The following is a 24,384-nucleotide window of genomic DNA, read 5'->3' as shown; positions in this document are numbered from 1 at the left end:
GAAATATTGAAACAAAAGTAGAAAGCTATATGTACAAAATTGTTTTTTATTGTATTAATTATCCAATATTAGTGGAAACTAGAATGAATCACTGTCCAATGAAGTAATTAAATATTATACAATCATGAAAATAGCAAAAAGCATACGTAAAATCATGGTAGCATGTTAAGTAAGTCAGAATCTTAATAAAAATTAACAAACACTGGGATTAGAGCTGCGTAAAATTATGAATGCTTTTGGATAAATATCATTGGGGAACACATGAAAAATTGAAAAGTTATTCCAGGTAATAGGATCACATTAAATTTGTTTCCATTTTGCTGAGCATTCCCTAATATTGACTTTTTGTGGTAAAACAAACACATAAACCAAAAATTCAAGAGGCTTTCTGAAATAATTACAGTCAAATGCATGGCATTTGGAATTGAGACTCAGGTTGGAGACCTGGCTCTCTTATTTATATTTATATTTTTATTTTTATGTGATTTATATTTATATTTATCATTTATATTTGTGTGATTGTAGATCAGTAACTTAATTTTGTGAACCTTAATTTCGTCATCAGTTAAATAAAGATTTCCACTAGCTTTTTATAGTCATGAGATTAAGATGATGTATGTGAAAGTGTTTCTTTATTTAACTTTTAAGTTAAGGGGTATGTGTGTGTTTGTTATACAGGTAAACTTGTGTCATGGGAGTTTGTTATACAGGTTATTTCATCACCCAGGTATTAAGTCTAGTATCCATTAGTTATTTTTTTCTGATCCTCTCCTTCCTCCTCTCAATGGTAGTTTAATAGGAACAGCATTGAATCTATAAATTGCTTTGGACAGTAGGACCATTTTAATGATACTGATTCTTCTTACCCATGAACATGAAATTTTTTTTATTTGTGTCATATCTGATTTTTTTGAGCAATGTTTTGTAGCTCTCCTTGTAGAGATATTTTATATCCCTGGTTAGCTGTATTCCTAGGTATTTTATTCTTTTTGTGGCAATTGTGAATGGAATTGCATTCCCGATTTGGCTCTTTGCTTGATTGCTGCTGATGTATAGGAAAGATAATGATGTTTTTTACATTGATTTTATGTCTTGAGATGTTGATGAAGTTGTTTATCAGCTTAAGAAGATTTTGAGCCAAGACTATGAAGTTTTCCAGATACAGGATTATGTCATCTGCAAATAAGGATAGTTTGACTTCCTCTCTTCCTATTTGATGGGCTTTATTTCTTTCTCTTGCCTAATTTCTCTAGCCAGGACTTCTAATACTATGTTGCATAAGAGTGGTGAGAGAGGGCATCCTTGTCCTGTGCAGGTTTTCAAAAGGAATGCTTCCAGCTTTTGCCCATTTAATGTGATGTTTGCTGTGGGTTTGTCATAGATGGCTCTTATTCTGAGATATGTTCCTTAAATAACTAGTTTATTGAGAGTTTTTAGCATAATGCAGTGTTGAATTTTATTGAAAGCCTTTTCTGTTATCTATTGAGAAGATCTTATGGATTTTGTCTTTAGTTCGAATCATATTTATTGATCTGCGTATGTTGAAACAATTTTGCATCTCAAGGATAAAGCCTACTTGATCATGGTGGATAAGCTTATTGATGTGCTTCTGGATGATTCAGTTTGCAAGTAATTTGTTGAGGATTTTTGCTGCAATGTTCATCAAGAATATTGGCTTGAAGTTTCTCTTTTGTTGTATCTCTGCCAAGTTTTGGTATCAGGATGATGCTGGCCTCATGGAATTAGTTAGGAAGGAGTCCCTCCTTTTCAATTTTTTGGAGTAGTTTCAGCATTAATGGTACCAGCTCTTCTTTGTACATCTGGTAGAATTCAGCTGTGAATCCATCTGGTCCTAGGCCTTTTTTGGTTGGTAGGCCTTTTATTAATTCAATTTCAGTGTTTGTTATTGGTCTGTTCAGGGGTTATATTTCTTGCTGACTCAGTCTTGGGAGTGTCTATGTATCCAGGAATTAATCTATTTCTTTTAGATTGTTTAGTTCCTGTGCATATACATGTTCATAATATTCTCTGATGGTTGTTTTTATATCTGTGAGGACAGTGGTAATATGCCCCTTGTCATTTCTGATTGTGTTTATTTCAATCTTCTCTCTTTTTGTTATTAGTCTAGCTAGTGGTCTATCTACCTTATTATTTTTCTTCAAAAAAACAACAGGTCCTTAGTTCCTGGATCTTTTGAAAGTGTTTTCATGTCTCAATCTCCTCCACTTCAGCTATGATTTTGGTTACTTTTTGCCTTCTGCTGGCTTAGGGATTTGTTTGCTCTTGGTTCTCTAGTTCTTTCAGTTGTTATGTAAGGTTGCTAACTTGAGATCTTTCTAACTTTTGGATGTGGGCATTTAGTACCATAAATTTCCCTCTTAACAGGGTCTTAGTTGTGTCCCAGAAATTCTAGTATGTTATATCTTTGCTCTCATTAGTTTCAAAGAACTTTGTGATTTCTGCCTTAATTTCATTATTTGCCCAAAATTCATTCAGGAGCAGGTTATTCAGTTTTCATGAGATTGTATGGTTTTGAGTGAACTTCCTAGTCTTGATCTCTAATTTGATTGCTCTGTTGTCTGAGAGATTGTTATGATTTCAGTTCTTTTGCATTTGATAAGGAGTGTTTTGCTTCCAATTATGTTATCAACGTTAGAGTAAGTACCACGTGGTGATGAAAAGAATGTATATTTTGTTGTTTTTGGATGGAGAGTTCTGCAGATATCTATCAGGTTCATTTGAGTACCGAGTTTTGGTTCTGAATATCAGTTAATTTTCTGTCTTGATGATCTGTCTAAAATTTTCAGTGGGATGTTAAAGTCTCCCACTATTATGTGGGAGTCTATGTCTCTTTCAATGTCTCTAAGAACTCGCTTTATAAATCTAGGTGCTCCTGTGTTGAGTGCATATATATTTAGGGTAGTTGGATTTTCTTGTGGAATTGAACCCTTTACTATTATGTAATGCCCTTCTTTGTCTTTTTAAAAATTTTTTTGTTGGTTTAATGTCTGTTTTGTCAGAAACTAGGATTGCAACCCCTGATTTTTCTGTTTTCCATATGCTTTGCAGATTCTTCTGTATGCCTTTATTTTGTGCCTATGAATGTTGTTGTATGTGAGGTGGGTCTCTTGACATACTAATGGGTCTTGGTTCTTTATCCAGCCTGCCACTCTGTGTCTTTTAGTTGTGGCATTTAGTTTGTATACCATTAAGATTAGTATTGATAGATGTGAATTTGATTATGTCATCATGATGTTCGCTGGTTATTCTGTAGACTTATGTGATTGCTTTATAGTGTCACTGGTCTGTGTATGTAAGTGTGTTTTTGTAGTGGCTGATAATGTCTTTCCTTTCCATATTTAGTGCTTCCTTCAGGGACTCTTGTGAGGCAGGTCTAGTGGTAATAAATTCTTCAGCATTTGCATGTCTGAAATAATCTTATTTTTCCTTCATGTATGAAGCTTAGTTTGACCAGATATGAAATTCTGGGTTGAAACTTCTTCTCTTTAGGAATGTTGAATGTTGGCTTCCAATCACTTCTGGCTTATAGGGTTTCTGTTGAGAGGTTGACTGTTAGTCTAATGGGCTTTCTTTGTAGGTGACCTGACCTTTCTCTCTAGCTGCCTTTAACATTTTTTCTTTCATTTTAACTCTGATAATTATGTGTCTTGAGATGATCTTTTTGTGAAGTAACTTCCTGGAGTTCTCTGTATTTCCTGAAGTTGAATATTGGCCTCTCTAGCTAGGCTGGGGAAGTTCTCATGGATGATATCCTGAAATATGTTTTCCAAGTTGGCATTCTCCCCCATCTCTTTCAGGGACACCAATGAGTTGAAGATTTGGTCTCTTTACATAATCTCATATTTCTTGGAGGTTTTGTTGGTTCCTTTTCATCCTTTTTTATTTATTTTTGTCAGGCTGTCTTATTTCAGAAAGCCAGTATTCAAGCTCTGGGATTCTTTTCTCTGCTTGTTCTATTCTGCTATTAATACTTGTGATTACATTACGAAACTTTTGTACTGTTTTTCAGCTCTGTTGGGTCTGTTATATTCTTTTTTATACTGGTTATTTTGTCTGTCAGTTCCTGCATTGTTTTATCGTAATTTTTACTTTCCTTGCATTAGGTTTCAACATACTCCTGTAGCTCAATGATCTTTTTTCTTATTCATATTCTGATTTCTATTGCTGTCATTTCAGCCATCTCAGCTCAGTTCAAAACCCTTGCTGGAGAGGTGATGCAGTCATTTGGAGGGAAGAAGGCACTCCAGCATTTTGAGTTTTCAGAGTTATCTTGCTGATTCTTTTTCATCTTTGAGAGCTTATATACCTTCAATCTTGGAGGTTGTTGACCTTCAAATGGGTTTTATTTCTTTTATCCTGTTTGGTGACCTTGAGGGTTTGATTGTAGTAGAAGGTGGATTCAGCCAACTGGCTTTCTTTCTGAGAGACTTTAGGTGGCCATTCCTTAGCTCCCAACTCCTGGACTGTGTGCTCTAAATCTGGGGGACTTGTATTGGGCCTTGAGTTTGTTCTTTGGATCTGGATCCTTGAGGTTTGGAATTCATTGCACTGAGGGAGCTGAGGTGCAGCAGCTATGGTAGAGTGCTAGTGGGTGCCAGAGTGCCTGCCTCCCTGCAGGCATGTACCACAGTGGTGGAGGCAATGCAGCTGGGTTGGCAGGGGCCCATGCTGGAGACTGCATGTGGTTGTGCTGTAGGTGGTGTTGGCTTCGGGGTGAGGTGCTGGCAAGTTCAGATCTGGGTGCTTTCTCTGTACCCCACAAGCAGGAGTGATTGCTCAGGGTGGAGGAGGATCTGCTGTTCTCTGTGCAATGTTATTACAAGGAAGGTGGTGAGCCTTGCTGGCTCTGTGCCCACCAAGGCTTTGTCTGCAATGGCAGGGCAGTAAGGGAAGGGCGGGCAGACTGAACTCCTGTGCCTGGGTGGGGCAAGGAAAGCAAACCTGCCTATACAGACAGGTGCCAGCAAAGCAATGTAGGGAGTTACCACGGTCACAGGGGAGACTGCAGTACGGGGAGGGAGCAGGTTGGCTGATGTACCACCATAGGGGCCGCCTCTCTGGAGTTCTCCACTGGTCATGGTCAACCAGCACAGAAGCTATTGTTCAGGCCCCAAGGGTACCCAAGACTGCCCTGCAAGCAGCCATGGCCAGGCTGGGGTCTCAGGAGAGGACAGCAGACCAAAGGGTGTTTAGATTTGACCAGCCCCATCTGATGGGCAAGACCACCCTGCAGAGATCAGGTCCAACAGTTCCCCGAGGGCTAAAGTCTCAGTGGGAGCAACTTGGGCCTAAGAAGATGGCTGTCCCTGGACATGCTCTGCTGCAGATGTTCTCACACCAAACCCTCTGATTTCCACATCAGCTGGCTTCTGCCCCTACCACTTCTCTAAGCTTTCTTAATTTTTCAAATTCTCTAAGCAGGTCTCTCTGCCAACTCATGTGTCAGTGGTAGTCAAGGGGTCTCCTCATGCTGGGGTTCCAGAGGCCTGTGGCAAGAGTGGGTTGCTCCTTACCAATTCAACTCACCCATTCCCCTAGTGCTGTTATGGTCCAAAAATGGGTTCTGGTGCACAGTAGCCTTGTGCAGAGTTTCCAGCTTTCTCCCCCTTCAGCCTAGCTTCTGGGTCTTCCCTCTGTCCATTCTCAATACCGTCCCTCTGAAGATCTGTTAAAAGCACGCCAACTGTCTCAGGCCCTGTGTGGGAGCTGTTCCACGTGGCTGTGTCCTCCCCCTTTGAAAGTGTTTCTTAAAGTCCCTGAAGCATTGGTATTCAGTATATTTTAGTTTATTCTAAAAGTAGGGAGACTTTATTTTTCATTTTAGTATTTTTAAAATGCTAATAAACTTTGCCAAAAGGCTTAACATGCTGGATGAGAGAAGGTTATACACTTTGGGAATTTTACTTGATAACTGCACTTACTGCTTTCCACAGTTCTGACTGCATATGCTTGAATGATTTTAAGTAGTAAATCCATTTTTACCTTCAAAGGCCATTTATTGTCTGGTAGGACAATGAAATAGATTCAAATGCAGGTGTATATCTAGTTTAGGCAAAATATTTTGCTTTATCAAAAAGTAACAATCTTCAATAAACTTCTGTAAGAGGTCTTTCGATTTCAAATTCTTGAAATTTTTTCATTGTACAAATAGTTGCAAATGAATTCTTTGGTGCTATTTGCAAGATTCTGTGGAAATGTCTGTAGTCAACATTTTGGTGTAGTGGAAATAACATGAGAAAGGAATATGAGACAATTGTCTTCTTGCAAATTCAGCATCGTATCTTTCCTTTCATCTGTAAAATTAGGGGTTGCATTACCAATTATTTAAGCTTTCTTAATTTTTCAAATTCTGTGATCTCATGACTCCATTTCTTTCTATCCATCTATCATCTATCATCATCATCATCTATCTTTCTATCTAATGGCTATCATACATTTCTTCACATAGATCAGGAACTTAATAAGAGGTGTTTTTTGTTGTTGTTATTTGTTTTTTGTTTTTGGATGGAGTTTCACTCTTTTCCTCCAGGCTGGAGTGCAATGGCGTGATCTCAGCTCACTGCAACCTCTCCCCCTGGGTTCACGTGATTCTCCTGGTTCAGCCTTCTGAGTAGCTGGGATTACAGGCAGGAACCACCACGCCTGGCTAATTTTTTGTGTTTTTAGTAGAGATGGCGTTTCACCTTGTTGGCCAGGCTGGTCTTGAACTACTGACCTCAAGTGACCCACCTGCCTTGGCCTCCCAAAGGGCTAGGATTACATGTGTGAGCAACCGCACCAAGCCTAAGAGGTAGTTTTTACATCCCTTATCAGTCAACAGTGTGTTCACATATACTGCTGTGGACCTGAAGTAAACCCTGTTAAAAAGGCCACATAATTCCCTTAATATGCTTGTTTTGTGGGCTAAATTTCTTCATTCTATATCCAATAAAAGAAAAAGTTATCTATCTCGTTATTGTAGAAAAACCTATGATATGATAGCATAACCAAAACCAACCTTTCCTGGGAGAGGTAGGGCTGATAATTTCTGAGCATTTATTATATTCCAAGCTCTTTTTAAAAAACACTTTACATACATCATTATATCTAAAACCCAAAGTAATATTCTAGGCAAATACCATTTAATATATAAGGAACCTGATACCTGGAGAACATACAGAACTCTCCCCATGGTCACACAGTTAAATAGCAAAACTAGAACGTAAGCCCATATCCACCTGTGTCCAAAGCCTGAGCCCTTATGCAATATGTTGCACTGCTTTATAAGAGGAGTCTGCTAAGGAATGTCTCCCCAAATGCCTCTCTTGTTTATAATCATACATTTATAGTTATTCATAGGTGGTCTTTTTACAAGTAGAAGTAAAAATATCTGTTTTAGGTTTCAGGACTTCCAGTTAGCCAAGGTCAGAGAATAAAAACAGAGAGACAGGAAGCTTTATGACAATTTTTCAAAAGGCACCAGAAATTGGAACAGCTATACTAAAATGAAAAATTGGAGCAAAGGAGGATGAGGGGGAACAAGACAACAAAGATGTGATTGAGAAAGTATGTATGTTGAATTATTAGTATGGGGCAGAAAAAAGATGTTTTCACTAATGATGACTGATAGTTGGCAAAGATTTTTGAAACAAGATAACCCATTCTCCACAAGTCAAGTGACAGGACCAAGTCCAAATTTTAACAAAAATGTTGTTATGATAGAGTGCGCTAGTATGAACGTCACAGGCATAGTTCTGTCTATTGATGTTTCCTGTGACAAAAGCAAGATATTACTGAAGTTGCACGTTCATCACTTTCTAAACCAGATGTCAGAGATCTTAAAACACCCCAAAAGGAAAAGTCCCATCTTTTATATTGTGAAAGAGATAAAACACGCAGCAGGAAACGTAATTCTCTTGAGGATTCTTCCCAAAGGATTTGGCAGAGCATAGCATTTCTTATTTGGCTTTAAATAAATATCTGTCACAGAAATTTTAGCTTTTAGGTTCAATTTAAACCATAATTCCTCGTGTTAAATACATGTAAGGACAAAAGAGATTGGAATACAGTGCACTGCCATGAACCTGAAGCTTGATGGCAGAGCAGATTTCAATCAGCAGTCTGCAAGTAAGCCAACGACACTTCTGTGATACAACTCAATACGGTGTAAGGTGGTGAAGGTTGGGCCGTGGCCATGAACTTGGTTCACGTGAACTGCATTTGGGAAGTCATAAACTGTTCATTTAACTCCATTCATCTTCTTTGGTTCTCAACATTGGATTTTTATTTCCTGACCCCATGGACAGATATCCAGGTTTCTTATCATCATATCTGGAGAGATTAGTACTTTCTATTTCCTTACTTATACACAATTGAGACTTGACCGTAATTTTGTTTTAAACATCTTGGTTTAGCCATACCCTCTTTTTCCTATATGTTACCTTGTCACTTGAAATTTTATTAATTATTTAATATTGGTAGAAAAGAAATGAGATGTATACTAGTTATCTCTTTCTTGTGTAATACATTACTCCAAAACTTAGTGGCTTGAAGCAACAAACATTTGTTTTTCTCACAGACTATAACCACCTGGGGTGGTTTAGCTGAATGGTTCTGTCTCAGGGTCACTGACAAGGTTGTAATCAAGGTACTGGCCAGGTCTGGAGTCATCTCAAGCTCAGTTGCAGGGGAATCTGCTTCCAAGCCCTCTCATTTTACTGTTGGTAGGTTGCAAATCCACACAACATGGCAACCGCTTTCTTCAGAGTGAGCAATACAATAGAGCAAAATAAAATAGGGTTTAAGGGTGAAAAGTTTAAATTAAACATTTACTATCAAACCAAAATGACACATTTTTGTTATATAATATAATTGTAAATCTCATGCCCATTGTCTGTGGTCATAGGTCAGGAGTGTCAGAATTATAAACTTTTTTGAGTCGTGTGAAAAATTAGTCATTGTAAAGTACCCTCAGGTAAAAGAGTAAAATAATGATAGTTGTAAAATACATAGAAATTTAACAATAAAACATAATAAACAGGATATAACATAATGAATTACATTAGAAATGAACAACATAATAGTGTAACCATGACATAGCTGTGGCCTTAAACACATTTTTTAAAAATGAAAGCCAGTAGAAATATGTGACCTGAGCATTTAAGATAGAAAGTCAGAAAAAAAGGTCAAACTTATGGAAAAACAGAATAATAATATTTATAAAAGAAATTAGTAAAATAGAACTAAGCAATGAATATTTGCTGGTTATATTAAATAAATACAACAGCCATTTTTCTAAATGAAAGGAAAAACTAATAACCCAAACTGCTAGCAAATATAATAATGATTTATGCAGAATGATATTTATTGTGAAAGAGGGATACAGTAGGGTAAGTCATGATATGTCTAAATAAAGAATACTCTGTAGTGTGTATAAATAATGCTTTGAAAAAAATCCTTTCTTATAAAAACAGTAAATACTATATGCTAATTTAAAAATTTTGATAAAGTGCATAGATTTGATTATTTTGACTATCACAGGTGGCATTTGATTATTTCCCTAACTTGCTGTAATTACCCCATCAAATAATATTATTATAGTTAAATAATAGTTGTCTTCTTATAGTATAAATTTTTAAAAAAATGTTTAACTTTACATTTCTGCTTCCTATAATGGCAGATTAGGTAACTTGGTCCAACTATCCCCTAGAAGTCAATTGAAAATCTTGTCGATATATAAAAAATTTTGCTTGAAAGTAATAGGGAGATAGCATAATAGTGAGGAATTATCAGTCTGGGATGTGTGGAAAGATTGAAAATCAGAGGAATTTGAGTTATATTTCACCTGGGAGTAAGTAAAAAAATCTATGAGGGAGCTGAAAGAATAAAAGGATGGATGGCTCATTTGATAGCCTCAAGGCTAGAATAAAAACCTCTAGGTACAAGGCCCACCAGTAAAAGTCCTGATGCATCTTCCTTACACTGAGATGGAACTCTAAAAAGCCTCACTAGAGAGTAACTGTGATACAGAAGAAGATGGCTTCTGCAGGGACTGCAGTTCAGCTTTGTGGGCATCTCAGCTTTGAGTAATCCCAGATGGCTAGGTACTCTGAATATAAAAATTTAAATACTTTCGGGAAAAACAAAATGTTTCTATTACTCAAACTATCTACAAAGTTTTGAAAATACTAGCACACATGGCATAAGTATGGAAACAATAAACATTACAGACTACTAGAGGATGGAGGGAGAGGGGCTGGGTTACAAAAAATACCCATTGAGTACTATACTTAGTACCAGGATGACAGGATCCATACTCCAAATCTCAGCATCAGGCAATATTCCCATGTAACAAATATGTACATGTACCCCTGTATCTAAAATTAAGGCTGACATTTTAAAAATGAAAATACAATATTTAAAACATGAAATCAAAATGCTAGTTATATAAGTGGTAAAAATAACATGACTGGAAAGTAATATCAATAATGATAATAACAGAAACAGACCCACTGGGGGAAGTTGTCAATTCCAGGTTTTCAAATAAGTATGCTCACTAAATTAAGAAGTTAAGGGCAGGAATAAAATAATTTAAGCTTGAAACTGGGAAGAACCACATTGAAATTCTGTAATTGAGAAACCTAAACACCAAAGTGAAAAACTCAAATAGTGGAATTAACGGCAGACAAGAGAGAATTTGTGAACTAGATTACAGATTAGAAATAAATTTCGAATACCAAAACAAATTATATATAAGTCTAGAAAATATAAAGAGAAAAAAAGAGAGACAGTATATAGGTCTGCTTATATGTAATCTAATCCCAAAATAAAAAGGAAGAGAGGATAGGACAGAAATGATATTAGAGAACGTAATGATAAATAATTTGTTTTTAATTGAGGAAAAGCATCAAGCTTAGAAGCCTACAAATCCTACAAATCCCAAGTAGAAACATTTAAAAGAAAGTCACATGCAGGCTTATGATCATAGCAGTATTGAAGCTAAATTTGAAGAAAAAATATTAATATAGATTATATGAATAAATTATTTTCAGGGAACAACAATTAGAATGAAAGCCAAATTTTCAACAGAAATAATAAAGACAGGAAGGAAAATAAATGGTATTGTCAAAATGGGGAAATGAAATAATTGCAAACCTGTAACTATAATTTATTGAAAATATTCTTGAAGAGTGAGAGTAAAATAAAGACACTTTCTGACAAACAAAATGAGAAAATTTTTCAGTGTACCATCACTGAAGAAAATGCTAATAATTTTTTTTCAGGCAGAAGAAAATAAGCTAAGATAGAGCTCAGAGATATAGAAAGAAGTGTAGTGAATCAAGAAAAGTACATAGAAAAGTAAAGGTGAACTAATATTGAAAGTATAAAACAATAAGAAAGATGTATTGTGGAGCTGAATTAATATTGAAAGCATAACACAATAAGAATGATGTAATGTGGAGTTTAAAACATCAAGATAATTAAAATGTACGACTTAGCAGCATATGCTTTTGGAAGTGGATAACTGGAGTTAAATGATTCTCAGGCCCTTCCTTCAAGAGGAAGGGAAACAAAGAAATTAGTGAGAATTTGGCCTTCTGGCTTGGAAGAGTGGGTGCCTAAAAGGCCAATTTCTTCTACAAATAACAGCTATAAAATTTGAAAAACAAATCTGCAACAATAGAATCTAACAGAGGGCTCTAGGGGTTGAACAGTGGTGGTAGATTTGGGATTGGAGTAGAAACTTGTAGCAAGTGACTGGCATAAAATGAGTTCCCTGGATTTTGTGACTTTTCTCTGACAGTGGCCATAGGCATTGCCTTGAAAGCAAAAACAAATGCAAATCTGTGATAGAGAACCCAGTCCTTCTGGCCATCAAGGGAGATCAAACAGCCAAGGCTACCAGAGAATAAAGGAAGGTACTCAGAAAGCTGAGGCACAGAGAAGGTGAACCCCAAGTCTCCTGGTTTAACTCAGCCTGTCACTGGCTGACTCTTGAATCTGTTGTTTATGACACAAACTGAAAATTGCGTACATCTAAAAATTTAAGAATTGATCTGATATCTGAGCCACCACCTACCACAGGCATCAGAATTGACAATATGATTCTAAGTGAATTGCCTGCTGAAAGAAAACAATACTCCTTAAAACAATATAATACAATAGAGTCTATACAACATAACATTCACAACTTCCAGGAGACAATCTAAAATTACTCATATGTGTGTGTGAGAAAAATGTGGCTTTATTGCAAAGAAAAAGGCAAACAACAGATGACAAATTAGAGATAACCCAGATGTTAAAATTACATAAAGCATAGTGGAGAGTGTGTGGATAAATGAACTTACTATTTTGCAAGGTTTCTAAATATTAATACTCTAAGTAGACTGAGAAAAATAGGGTGCACATAGTAATCCCTAGAGCAACCGCTTAAAAAGAAAAAATGCGAATAGACATAGTTAAAAAGCTAAATTCTAAAACACTACAAATAAAAGAAGACAAGAATGGGGAAAGAGGGAGAAATGTTATACACAGTGAACAAATAATAAAATGGTAGACCTAAATTTAACCTAATCAATAATGCCATTAAATATTGATTAAAAACACTCTGATTAAAAGGCAGAGATTATTAGAAATAAAGGAAGATGAAACTATATTCTATCACAAAGAGAAGCACATTAATATAAAGAAACAAGTTAAAAGTAATTGATAGAAAAAGATATATCATGCAATAAGAAAATGTGAGTATAAGAATACTAGTGAAACTATATTAATATCAGATAAAATAGACTTGAAGACAAAGTATTATTAACATAAGCATTAATAATATAAAGAACATTATTTTATAATGTTAATAGGCTAATCGATTTGGAACATATGATAATCATGAATATGTATACACCTAATAACAAACCTTAAAACATATAAAGCAAAAACAGGATTAAAGGAAGAAATAAATAATTGGACAATCATTTAAAAATCTCTCCCTTAGAAACTAATATACATATATATATATATGTGTGTGTATATATATATATATATATATATATAGTTGTTGTTGTTTGTTTGTTTTGTCAGTAGAACCGTGGAGAATTGCCAAGATTGCTGACTAGATGTGGCCAGGAGAAATATCTCCCACTGAGAGACTGGGACATTGGAAAGACTATAACACACCTCTGAGTAGATCTTCTGATGGAAGGCATTAAGAGTGGATGCAGAGAGGATGCAGATGCTGGGCTGAAGAGAGAGGAAGCTGGGAACCCTGCATAGTGTGGCTGAGCCTCAGGACTTGTACCTGGCCTTCAGAGACTCCTGGGGGAAGGGTGAGTTTACAGGTGAGGAGTGGCCCGCTCTCACCATGGACCCATTTTGGTAGGTCCCTCAACCTCTATGGGCATCTGAGATGGTAGGAAAAGCTGCTCAGAGAGGTCATATGGGCAGGACTCCAGCCTATGCAGAGCCCAGAGTGGTGGGAGAACAGCTGCAGTGAAGCACATCCAGGGACATCCATCCTCCAAGGCTCACTGTGCTTCTCCAGGATACTTTAGCCTCAATATGACTGTTAGAGCTAGACAAAGCAGGGCAGTCCTGCTTGTGGGATGCGGCCTGATGCCTGATCTGATGCTCTGTTACCTGCTGGCCTCTCTTGGGGAGCCAGTCTGGTCGTGCTTGCTTGAAGTGCAGCCTTGGATACCCAACAGGGGTGCTTCTAGGAACCCACATCATAGCTCCTTCAATGGCAGACTTAGCTCCTTCAATGGCAGACTGTGCCTGATTATCAGAGAACTCCAGCAGACCAGGCCCCACTTACATGAACCAGCCCACGCACAGCTTCACCCCATCACAGCCCTCCCGTAATGCTTTACTGACATGCATTTGCTCATGGCCATCCTCCATCGCTGTGCTTGTATGAGTCCACCTTGTTGCTTCCCCCTGCCATTAACATGCAGGTTCACTCCTGTGCCAGCACTAATGTGTGCACAGATGCTGGCAACACTGTTCTCCCCCCAACCCCTGCCACCACCGCCACCAATGCTGCCAGTGTGAATGCATACATGGACACCAGCAACTCCATCTCTGCTAGTGTACTGCCCTTGCTGTGCTGTCATCACTGGCATAAACATGTGCAGGAACACCACCTCCCTGTTCCCACAGTTGCCCTGTGCAAGCCAACATGTGTGCACCTTGCCACATTGCTGTGGCTGCTGGTATGCATGAGCCAGCATGGATCCCACTGCCACTACTCCAGTGACATGCTTTGACCAGCCCCCCTCCCCATCAGAGTGTGGTGGCCAGTGGACAAGAACACCTCAGTCTCTCCAGTGCAGCAGCTTCCTAACCTTGAGGGGCCAGAGAACAAGGCTGGGGGCCCAGTACCAGCCTCCCAGAGTTAAAACATGCAGCCCAGCAGTGTAGAGCTGAGCCTTGGCTTTCTAAAATCTTCCAGAAATGAAGCCAGTTGACTGAACCCATCATATGCCACAATCTAACTCCCAGGGCATCAAAGAAGATAAAAGCCAAAATCCCTATCCAAAGGACAGTAATATCAAAGATGAGAAAGAACCAGTGCAAAAAACTCTGGCAATTCAAAAAGCCAGAGTGTCTTTTTACCTCCAAACGATCACTCCATTTCCTCAGTGGTGGTTCTTAACTAGGCTGAAAAGACAGAAGTGACAGATATAGACTTCAGAATATGGATAGGAAAGATGATCAAGATTTGGGAGAAGATTGAAACCCAATCCTAGGAAACTAAGGAATACAATAATGCAATACAGGAGCTGAAAGATGAAATGGCCATTTTAAGAAAGAACCAAACTGATGTGATAGAGTGACAGCGCTGAAAAACTCACTTTGAGAATTTCACAATACAATTGCAAGTATTAACAGCAGAGTAGACCATGCTGACGAAGGACTCTCAGATCTTGAAGACCAGTTCTCCAAAGTTAACTTGGTCAGACAAAAATAAAGAAAAAAGGATATAAAAAGAATAAACAAAACCTCCAAGAAACATGAGATTATGTAAAGAGATCAAATTTCTGATGCATTGGCATCCTTGAAAATGAGGGAGAGAAAGCACGCAACTTGGAAAACATATTTCAAGATATTGTCAATGAAAAATTCCCCAACCTCGCTAGAGAGTCCAATATTCAAATCCAGGAAATGAAGAGAACGCCTGCAAGATATTATACAAGATGATCATTCCCAAGACAGAGTCACCTGATTCTCTGAGGTTGAAATGAAAGAAAAAATGTTAAAGGCAGCTAAAGAGAAGGGACAGGTTGCTTACAAAGGCAACCCCATCAAGCTAACAGCAGACCTTTCAGCAGAAATCCTACAAGCCAGAAAAGACTGGGGGCTTAGATTCAGTATTTTTAAAGAAAATAAAATCCAAATAAGAATTTCATATTCAGCCAAACTAAGCTTCATAAGCAAAGGAGAAATAAGATCCTTTTCAGATAAGCAAATACTGAAAGAATTACCATCAGATATGCCTTACATGAGGTTGTGAAGGGAGTACAAAACATGGAAAGGAAAGATCATTATCAGCAACCACAAAAACACACTTAAGTACATAGACCATTGATACTATAAAGCAACTACACATCAAGTCTGTATAATACCAGCTAAAAACATGATGACAGGATTAAATCTGCACTATCAATATTAACCTTAAATGGCAATGGGCTAAATGCATCAATTAAAAGGCATAGCATCGCAAGCTGGATAAAGAGCAAAATTCATTGGTGTGCTGTCTTCAAGAGATCCATCTCACATGAAACAACGTGGATAGGCTCAAAATAAAGAGATAGAGAAAATCAACCAAGCAAATGAGAAACACACAACCATAAACAAAAATGTATTCATGTCCTTTGTGGTGACATGGTTGGTGCTGGAGGTCATAATCCTGAGCAAACTAATCAGGACAGAAAACCAAATACTGCATGTTGTCACTTATAAGTGGAAGCTAAACATTGAATACACATGGACACAAAGAAGAAAATAACAGACCCTGAGGCCTACTTGAGGGTGGAGAATGGGAGGAGAGTGAGGATTGAAAAACTATCTATTGGGCACTATGCTTATTACCTTGGTGAAAAAATAATCTGTGCAGCAAATCCCTGTAACATGCAATTTACCTATAATAAGCCTGTGCATGTACCTCTGAACCTAAAATGAAAGTTACAAAAAGAAAAAAAAAGAAACTATACAAAATATATTTGTAGGAAAAATGAGTAAAGTGAATTCAGTGTTAAACTCTTTGATGATTATTATTAAAATTATGTAAATCTATGTAATTTAAGTAGACATTTTGCCAAATGTGGTTTCAGTGAAGACTTTTAATATCATGGTATTTTTGTTTTCATCTTACGGGATCTTTTTGAGTAATAAAAATAATATTTTCAAACAACTACAAAAATATATTAGTAAACATTATAGGATCTAAACAACACTATTTGCTATCTTGATCTAGTTGGCATTTGTAGAACAAGAATCCAACAACTCCAGAATATACTTTTCCACCCTAAATACACATAGTACATTCACCAAAATAGACCAGGAACTTCAGTCAGGAATGAGATAGATGTCATGACTTGATGTTTAAGAAGAATCTATTACCACCAAAGCAATCACTTTGCAAATTGATAAAACCTATATTTACATTTTGAAATATTTCCTAATTTATTAAATTGTTGTAAGAAAAGTGAATTAAATATACTTAAAGTGCCACAGCAAGACCTGTAATCATAGCTGCCTTTTTTTTTTTAATTTTCACATACAACCTCATTGTTTAATTAGCAAAAATATCAAATTCTAAATTTGGAAAACAATATAGAATCCATTTTAGGAGCATTTTGAAATGGCACTGTGTCTGTGATCATATGGAAGCTTATGTACTTGACATCTGAGAAACACATAATTCTATTTCAAACTTTCTCCTGTTCTCAGCACTTTTAGCCTTGAATGATATGCTCTTGGCAATTTTTATTTTGTGATCACAAAACTTACTGCTTTAACTTCATGTTTCAAAGTATGATTTGGAGGGAAAATTAACCCTGTTCAAAACTAATCCTTTCCACAGTCACTGCCACTATCCCTTTAACATTTCCTGAAGGTCATTGTTGAGATTTCATTATCATGTTGCTGATTTTTCTGCCCTTTTTTTTTCTTTTTTTCCACTATCAGGGGAAGAGAACATTCTGCAAAAGGTTTGCTGGTCTCCCTGTTCCCTTACAGTCCCAAAAGAAGAAAACTGATTCCTTAAGCTTCAGAATCTCTAGGCTAGCTCCAGATTCTTATTTAGATACAAACACTCATGGCTTTCAGAGACCCAAAGAATCTTAGAAGGAAAGCACTGAGGGATTACAAAATATTTTTGAAGGCTACAGTCTCTATTTTGAAAATAAGAATGAAAAAGGTATCATCACCACCTCTGAAAACTGTACCCGCCCCCCAATCAATGTGCAGTGTTTTAGTACATCCAGTTTCTCATGGGGACAAAACCCATATGCATATTAAAACAGAGGCTCAAATTCAGTGTCAAAAGCCTTAAATGATTAGCCCAAGTATTAAGAAATGCATAAAAGAAGGCCCTGACATTTATTAGGCACAAAAAATGCTTTCCCTTACACTTATAGTTTGGCAAGATGATATTAGAAACTTTGTTTTAAATATATATTCAATAGCCTTCTTTTTAAAAAGGATAAACTAGGTCCAAAGATGTGAAGCAGCTTGCCCAAATATACACAAAAAATCAATCTGACCAGTTTTTGTTACACCCATAGTCATCAGTTGCAGACTTCTCAAATATTTTTGGACCAATTTTGTTTGGGTTTACTTTCCTAAAAATCTTCACCTTGTTGTTGATCTTTAAAAGTTTGCAGTTGTTGTTCTTATTAAAATCACTTAAACCTTAGCCTAGGGATCTGTATTCTCCCGGAGAACTATGACAACAGAGGCAGGATTTGACTTAAAGCAATTAAAGCAGGCCAGAGCTGCATCCCTTCAGTAGGTAAATGTTGATAACTTCAATGTAAGGCAGCAATGTGGACACTGCTTGTTTCAGCCACTCAGAGGCTTTCAGCTTAATCCACAGCAGTGAGCAAAAGGATTGCTCCATTTAATTGGTTCTGTAGACTGCATTATTTAAGGAATAGCAAATATTGTTTGGAGTCTGTGTGAAGGGAAACAGAAAAACAACTGCTGCAAAATGGGAATACAACAATTTCTTATCGACTTCTCTGAAATATTGAGAGATTAATGAGTCTGGGCCCATAACATAGTTATATTCCTAAGAAAAGTTGATATATATGCCAAAACCTTTTCCAGTTTAGTTTACTGCTGTTACTACTGGAAACAGCATAAGACTTAAAGCCAAAGCTCTAACCCTGAGTCCTGGTTCTGCCTATAATTACTTATGAGACTTTGGGAAAGTTATTTCACCTCTGTAGGTTTTTCTTTCTACATCTTTGAAGTGAATATTGTTATACTGACCTCACAGGGTAATTTGGAGAGTTAAATGCATAAAAACACATAATATTGCATTGTAAGCCATAAAAATGTGTACAAGTGGTTGTCTTATACTCATATATCATTAAACATTTAACATCATACCCATGCAGCAATATGCCAGTAGTTCCCAAAGTATGCTCTACAGATAACTTGTGCCATATATATTCTCTGAAAAATGAGTTTTGGATCTTTTTGGCTCCAAGGTACTCTTTGCTACAGTCCTAATGTGTTGTCCAAAATTCATGTGTTGTTGGAAACTTAATTTCCAAAGCAACAATGTTGGAAGGTGGGGTCCTTCAGAAAGTGTTTAGGTCATGAGGATTCTTCTCTTATGAACTGATTAATGCCTTTATTAAAAGGGGTTGTGCGAGTGGCATCTCTCTCCTCTGCCCTTCTGCCATGTGAGGACACAGTGTTTATCCTCTCTTGCTTTTCCACCACCTGCCTGCCACACAAGGACTCAGCAAGAGGGCTCTCACCAGATACAGACTCTGTGGTCTTGAACTTCCCAGCCTCCAGAACTGTGAGAATTTCTATTGTTTATAAATTACCCAGTCTGTGGTGCTTTATTATAGCATCACAAATGAAAGAAGATAGTCATTGAGCCCTGCTAGATGCTCTTCTCAATTAATAATAAAATATGGCTCATAATTTTCTGTTTTAAGAGGCTCGTAATAATACAAAAGGCATTATTTAATCCTTTGTATTCGGGTTCAATTTCAACAGTATAAGTGTAGTCTTTTTCAAGACAGGTCATTCCCATCCCCCTTTTTTTTTTTGCATTTTTCTCTTGAGCCTCAGCCTGTACCATGGCACCTCTTTTCAAGGTATATAGATACAGTACAAGGAATAATAATAAAGATGAAATAATTTGGTATTTCCTAGTCTCAGAAGAAGAAGTAAAAAGAGCAACTAAAGCTGCAGTCTATTTTTTCTCCAAAGTTGTTCATGAGACTTTTCTAACTTCCCTTATTTTCTCAAGTCACTTCATCTAAGGTCTTTACATCATAAGTCTGAAAGTTATTTATTTTTGTGGTAAAGATCTTTTTTCTCTTTTTAGAAATGTGTGCCTGCTTCTGAAACTAACCTGGCAACATTTCAGAGGTGAAGGACAGAGCTCAAAAGCCGGGAAAGATAGTTTTCATTTTTATATTGAAAACTCAATACTCCAACCCGAACTTACTGTGGACAACCATATGTTTACTGGTTCTAAATTTGAACTACATGTCTCTGCTTCTTTGTACAATGTCATATCCAACATGCCGCAAACTTGGACAACTCCAACTGGGACATACTCCAATCCTAGAGTCATAGGCTCTTAGAGATAGAAGTCCTTTTGTCTTATTACATTATCTACCAAGAAAGATGTTGCATATTTTCAATGCCTTTTAATGTCTTTCCTCTGAGATCCCCTGAAGTTTTAAAGAAAGCACCTATTTTGAGCGATGACTAAAAAGCTGAGAAAGTGGACTCAAAATTTGACACTAAATTCAGCTAATATATAGACCCACACTGGGTAGGCCTTAAGTTGATTCCTTAATTCACATATTTATTTACTTCATTAAACATTCATTCATTTTTTAAAGCACCATTTTGTGCAAGACCCATAGGAGAGTTGGCTTTCACCCAGGTCCAGAATAGCCTATTTGCTGCACACTTGGTTCCCTTAGGCCCATCCTGCTCTTAGGGACAAATCAGGCACAGTACTCTCTTTACAGAGGTCTTCTGTGAATTCTTCTCAGCACAATGTTCCCGAAATGCTCAATCAGAGCTGACATGCAAGAAGCAAAAATGACCACCTCTGACCTAGTCAGTAATGGCAATAATATCTGAACAGCTATTGAGCCGCTGTGCTAGGCATTTCATGTAGTTTAGTTCAATTAATCTTCACAATAATCCTAACAATGTAGGTACTATTATCATATCTTTCTGGCAAATAAGGAAATTGAGCTCAGCAGAGTTAAATACCTGGACTACAGTCACGCTGCTAGTTAATGGTATAGCTGAGATTGAGCCCACGCAGTTTGAATCTAGAGACAGTACACTGGGAGGTAGTGCTGAGAAAGTTTTTTAGATCCAAGAGTATCAACAGAAATACCTACTAGTTCATATACAGGTGGCGCTGGTGAAAATGCAGTTGGCTTAAAAATCTTGAGTTCCACTTTCAACTCTGACATTCAAAACTGCGTGTTTCTTAAAAATTACAGTGGTAACGAATTACCTCTATCATGAGTTTTAAGAAACTCTTGAGTGATATGAAATAAATAAGATAGTACATAAAAGAGAGTTATTATAGTGAATAATATGTAATGGAAACTCAATACACATGAAGTTGCTCTCTTTTTTTCCTAAAGTCATAGGGGATGAATGGAGGTTTCTTATCTTTCTCTTTCTTCTAACTCTTAGCTTAGTAAACAAACTTTTTCTCCTTCTGGACATTTTTTTGGGAATAGAGTTTTTGCTCCTTGTTGGGATAATGGGAAAGAGGCTACATTGTAGAAGATGGCAATAAGATTTGTCATCTTTGTAGGAAAATCCACAATCACTACAATGGATTTTTTCCTATTTTGTGTAAAAGACTTGATACTTGTAAAATATATATTCTTCTGGAGTGAGTAGAAGCTGATGTTTTTGTCTGCCATTTACATTTTACTGTAAATTGAAACTTCTGTGAGATTATCTTTTGGAGGTCAAGATTAGAATGCATTGGTTATTATTAAGAACTTAGGTGGTATTAATATGAAAGAAAAGGATAGAAAGTACAAATGGAGAGTCAAAATAAACACATCACCCACTTCTGGTCATGCCTGATATGGCCCTGCATCCATAGCTGCCTAATCTGAAGATGCAAATAAATGATTCCAAAATATACATGTATGTATGATAGACAACAACCTCGGTGCATGGATATGAATGGCATGGCATTTTATGGTTGGAGAGACAGAAAGAAGACGCTCAGTCTAGGGTTCTATTTAAGTGAAATATACTTCAAAATTACGCCTCATTTTGAGTCTGACATCATTTTCAAAGGTTAGCTGCCTACTGCCAAGCTTCTGGAACAGCCTTGGGGTATACCTATGGGAAATGACTTAATACTGGTAATCATTCCTTTATCTCATCAAGACCAATTTATAACACAGTGGTTTGGGAGTTCTTCTAAAGGCTAGTTTCAAACCCAGTAAATATGAAAGTTGTTTATGAAAGAAAAACTTCCTACCATACAAACCATCATTAATCATAAGCCTTGCCCAAGTAGTGAAGAGGTGAAGTCAATGAGGAATACTCAGTGCTGAAGGAAGGGTGGGAAATAGGGCTTAAAATGAGACAACATGAGTTCAGATGCCAGTTTTGCTATTTCACATCAGTGTGAAGCCTATATTATTTAACTCCCCTGAACATTTATTTGTTTAAAAAAAGGGATATCTATGCTTTTTTTCCTGGATGGTTGAGAAACCTAAATTAGAAGAGTATGTGAACGTGCTTGGTATACTAAGATGACACGTTCTGACCCTGTCAGCTAAATATACTTGGAATTTTCTGCTCTATTCCAGAGGCATCTGGTATAGAAGTACTCTATCAGACACTTCTATAATCTCTTTATGACCTGGTGGCTTTCTAGGAAAGGGGTCTTTATCTGGCAGCTGAATTCAGAAAGCTTGTGACTGGTGCTAGTACCTTAAAGTGATGTTTTCACAGAGCACCATGAAGCTCAAGTTCCATGTCTGGTGTCCCTTTTCCTTGTGATTAGGACCACCACTCATGGTCAGTGAGAAACTTGGTGGTTCTTCTATCACTTATCTTCCTAGTAGGAGAAGCTATATTATGCAATGAAGATGCTGAACTGGAATTCAGGAAATTCAAGTTGCAAATTATAGACAGCCTTCTGGATCTTTAATTGTTTACTAATAAGCTGTGGAATAGGGAGGAATGGTGGCAAAAAAATGTTCTTCTATCTAATTTGTCACTCTCTGACTCTCTTTCTTATTCAATCTTGATGCCTTTTGACCTTCATAACTCCCCACCTTTCTACCTTTCTTGATATGTCTAAAAAAAAATTGGACAATTTTTCTTCTGTGTTTTAGTTAAGACCTTGACTTCCTTTAGAGAAAGATCATGATATAAATGTGAAATAGAATGTTATGACTTCTCAGCCCATCTTGTTCCAAAAATATTATACTGTGGCTAAGACTATAGAGTCTCTTCACATTTTTTCCCGTGATGCCGTGTATGAAAATACAATTATTTATTTTAATTATGTATTCAAGTAAAAGAATGCTCCTCTAAATGAGTACTCCCCTAATGAGAATGAATGGAGTTTTAAAAACAAATCTTTTCCATGCCAGTTATCATGCTGTTTTCCTTTGTTGGTGATATTCAACATTTTCTACTCTAGAGGCCAGTATAACGTTAAAAATGAAAATCTTTTTTCTTCCATGATAAGATCTTAAAAACAAAGTCCTTAAAACAAATCTCACATAAAACAGAAAAAAAGAAATCTCTAACCACAGAAAAGTACTTGTAAAATGAAGATAATCCAAAACAGAAAGTCCAGGGAGAATTAAACAATGATTGAGGTTGGTAGATGAATTAGGGGCACAAAATATTTCTTCAAAGTTATCTAATCTGGGGAACAACAATATATAACCAGTAGAATGTTGGAAATAATACAAGAAAAATGCAAAACAAAAGAAAGCCATCATGAAGTATCAGATAGAGTGGGAACAAATATTTATATGCAGATTCTAGAAGTGCTTCTATCATGCTTAAATGACAGTGATAGGAAAATAAAGAAAGGAAATACCTGTCTCTACATTTGGGGTATCTACACTTTATAAAAAATCACTGGTCTATTAAAATCCTTATTCAACCCCTACCTTTTCATGCTTAGCTAATTACCTTGCCCCTTTCATCTAGAAAACCAAGGTCATAGCTATAATATCCTCCAAATCTTTCTTACATGTAACTCCACAAGCTAGTTTATATCTGCCATCAAATTCATTGCCTTCCTCTCAGTACCAGAAGAAAGGATGCCTCACTTTTTGTTTAAATCCAAACCCTGACCATGTCTGAGGCCACATCTCCTCTCACTCCTGCCAAGATTTGCTCCATTAGATATTCTGCTTCTTCAACTAATATCTTTCATTTTCCCCCACTCTCACCTCCCCACCCCTGTTCATTCTCCTCAGCCAATCCACTCTCACCTCCCCACCCGTTCATTCTCCTCAGCCAATAAACATGTTTGAACATTTCTTACCCCAAAAAGGGAAAAGAAACAAACAAACAAACAAATACTGTGTTTGCATCTTCATTAAGCAACTGTTCGATCTCTCTGCTCTGTTCCTCCAAATCTCTGACAAGAACAGTCTATAATTTCTTCTAATTCACTCTTCAGTTTATTTCAGTCTAATGTTTGGCCTTACCACTCCTCTGAACCTTGCCTTGCTGAGTCACCGATAACCTTCTAATTGACCAATCCATGGATATTTTTTAATCCTTGATTTATAGGACTTTTCGTTGCACTTGCCACGGCAATTAAATCATTTATCTTGAACTTTCTAATCCCCTTTCTTTGGTGTCATTTTATTCTCCTTCTGTCTATACACTGGTAGTCTTCTTGGACTACTGTTCATCAGCTGACACTTTATTTATGATAACCCACATATTGATCCTATATTTGAAAGTCTTCAGTAGCTCCCCATCACCATCAGATAAAACCAAACTCCTTAGCATGGGACAGCAGGCATTCCATAAACTGGCACCTTGCCTAAAGCAATACTTGAGCATAAAATTATAAATGTTTGTAAAACTAATATATTATATATATATATAGCAGTAAATAAAAAGAGTTCTAAGATTTTAATGTTTGCAACTAAT

The 24,384-nt window shown here is 36.8% G+C and overlaps 1 long non-coding RNA gene across 1 annotated transcript in view; it reads left to right on the top strand.

The window, feature by feature from the left end:
- LOC107970845 (uncharacterized) overlaps positions 1–18,504 on the top strand; it is a 57,408-nt gene extending 38,904 nt beyond the window's left edge. The window contains exon 3 of the long non-coding RNA XR_001713804.3: positions 13,078–18,504. This is a non-coding gene — a long non-coding RNA (uncharacterized LOC107970845). The remainder of the gene's footprint in view (positions 1–13,077) is intronic.
- Positions 18,505–24,384: the final 5,880 nt, after the last annotated feature.

The sequence above is a fragment of the Pan troglodytes genome, chromosome 2, assembly GCF_028858775.2.
Source record: "Pan troglodytes isolate AG18354 chromosome 2, NHGRI_mPanTro3-v2.0_pri, whole genome shotgun sequence".
NCBI classification, from domain to species: Eukaryota; Metazoa; Chordata; class Mammalia; order Primates; family Hominidae; genus Pan; species Pan troglodytes.
Note: the sequence above shows the minus strand (reverse complement) of the source record. Positions and strands in the feature narration are given on the sequence as shown.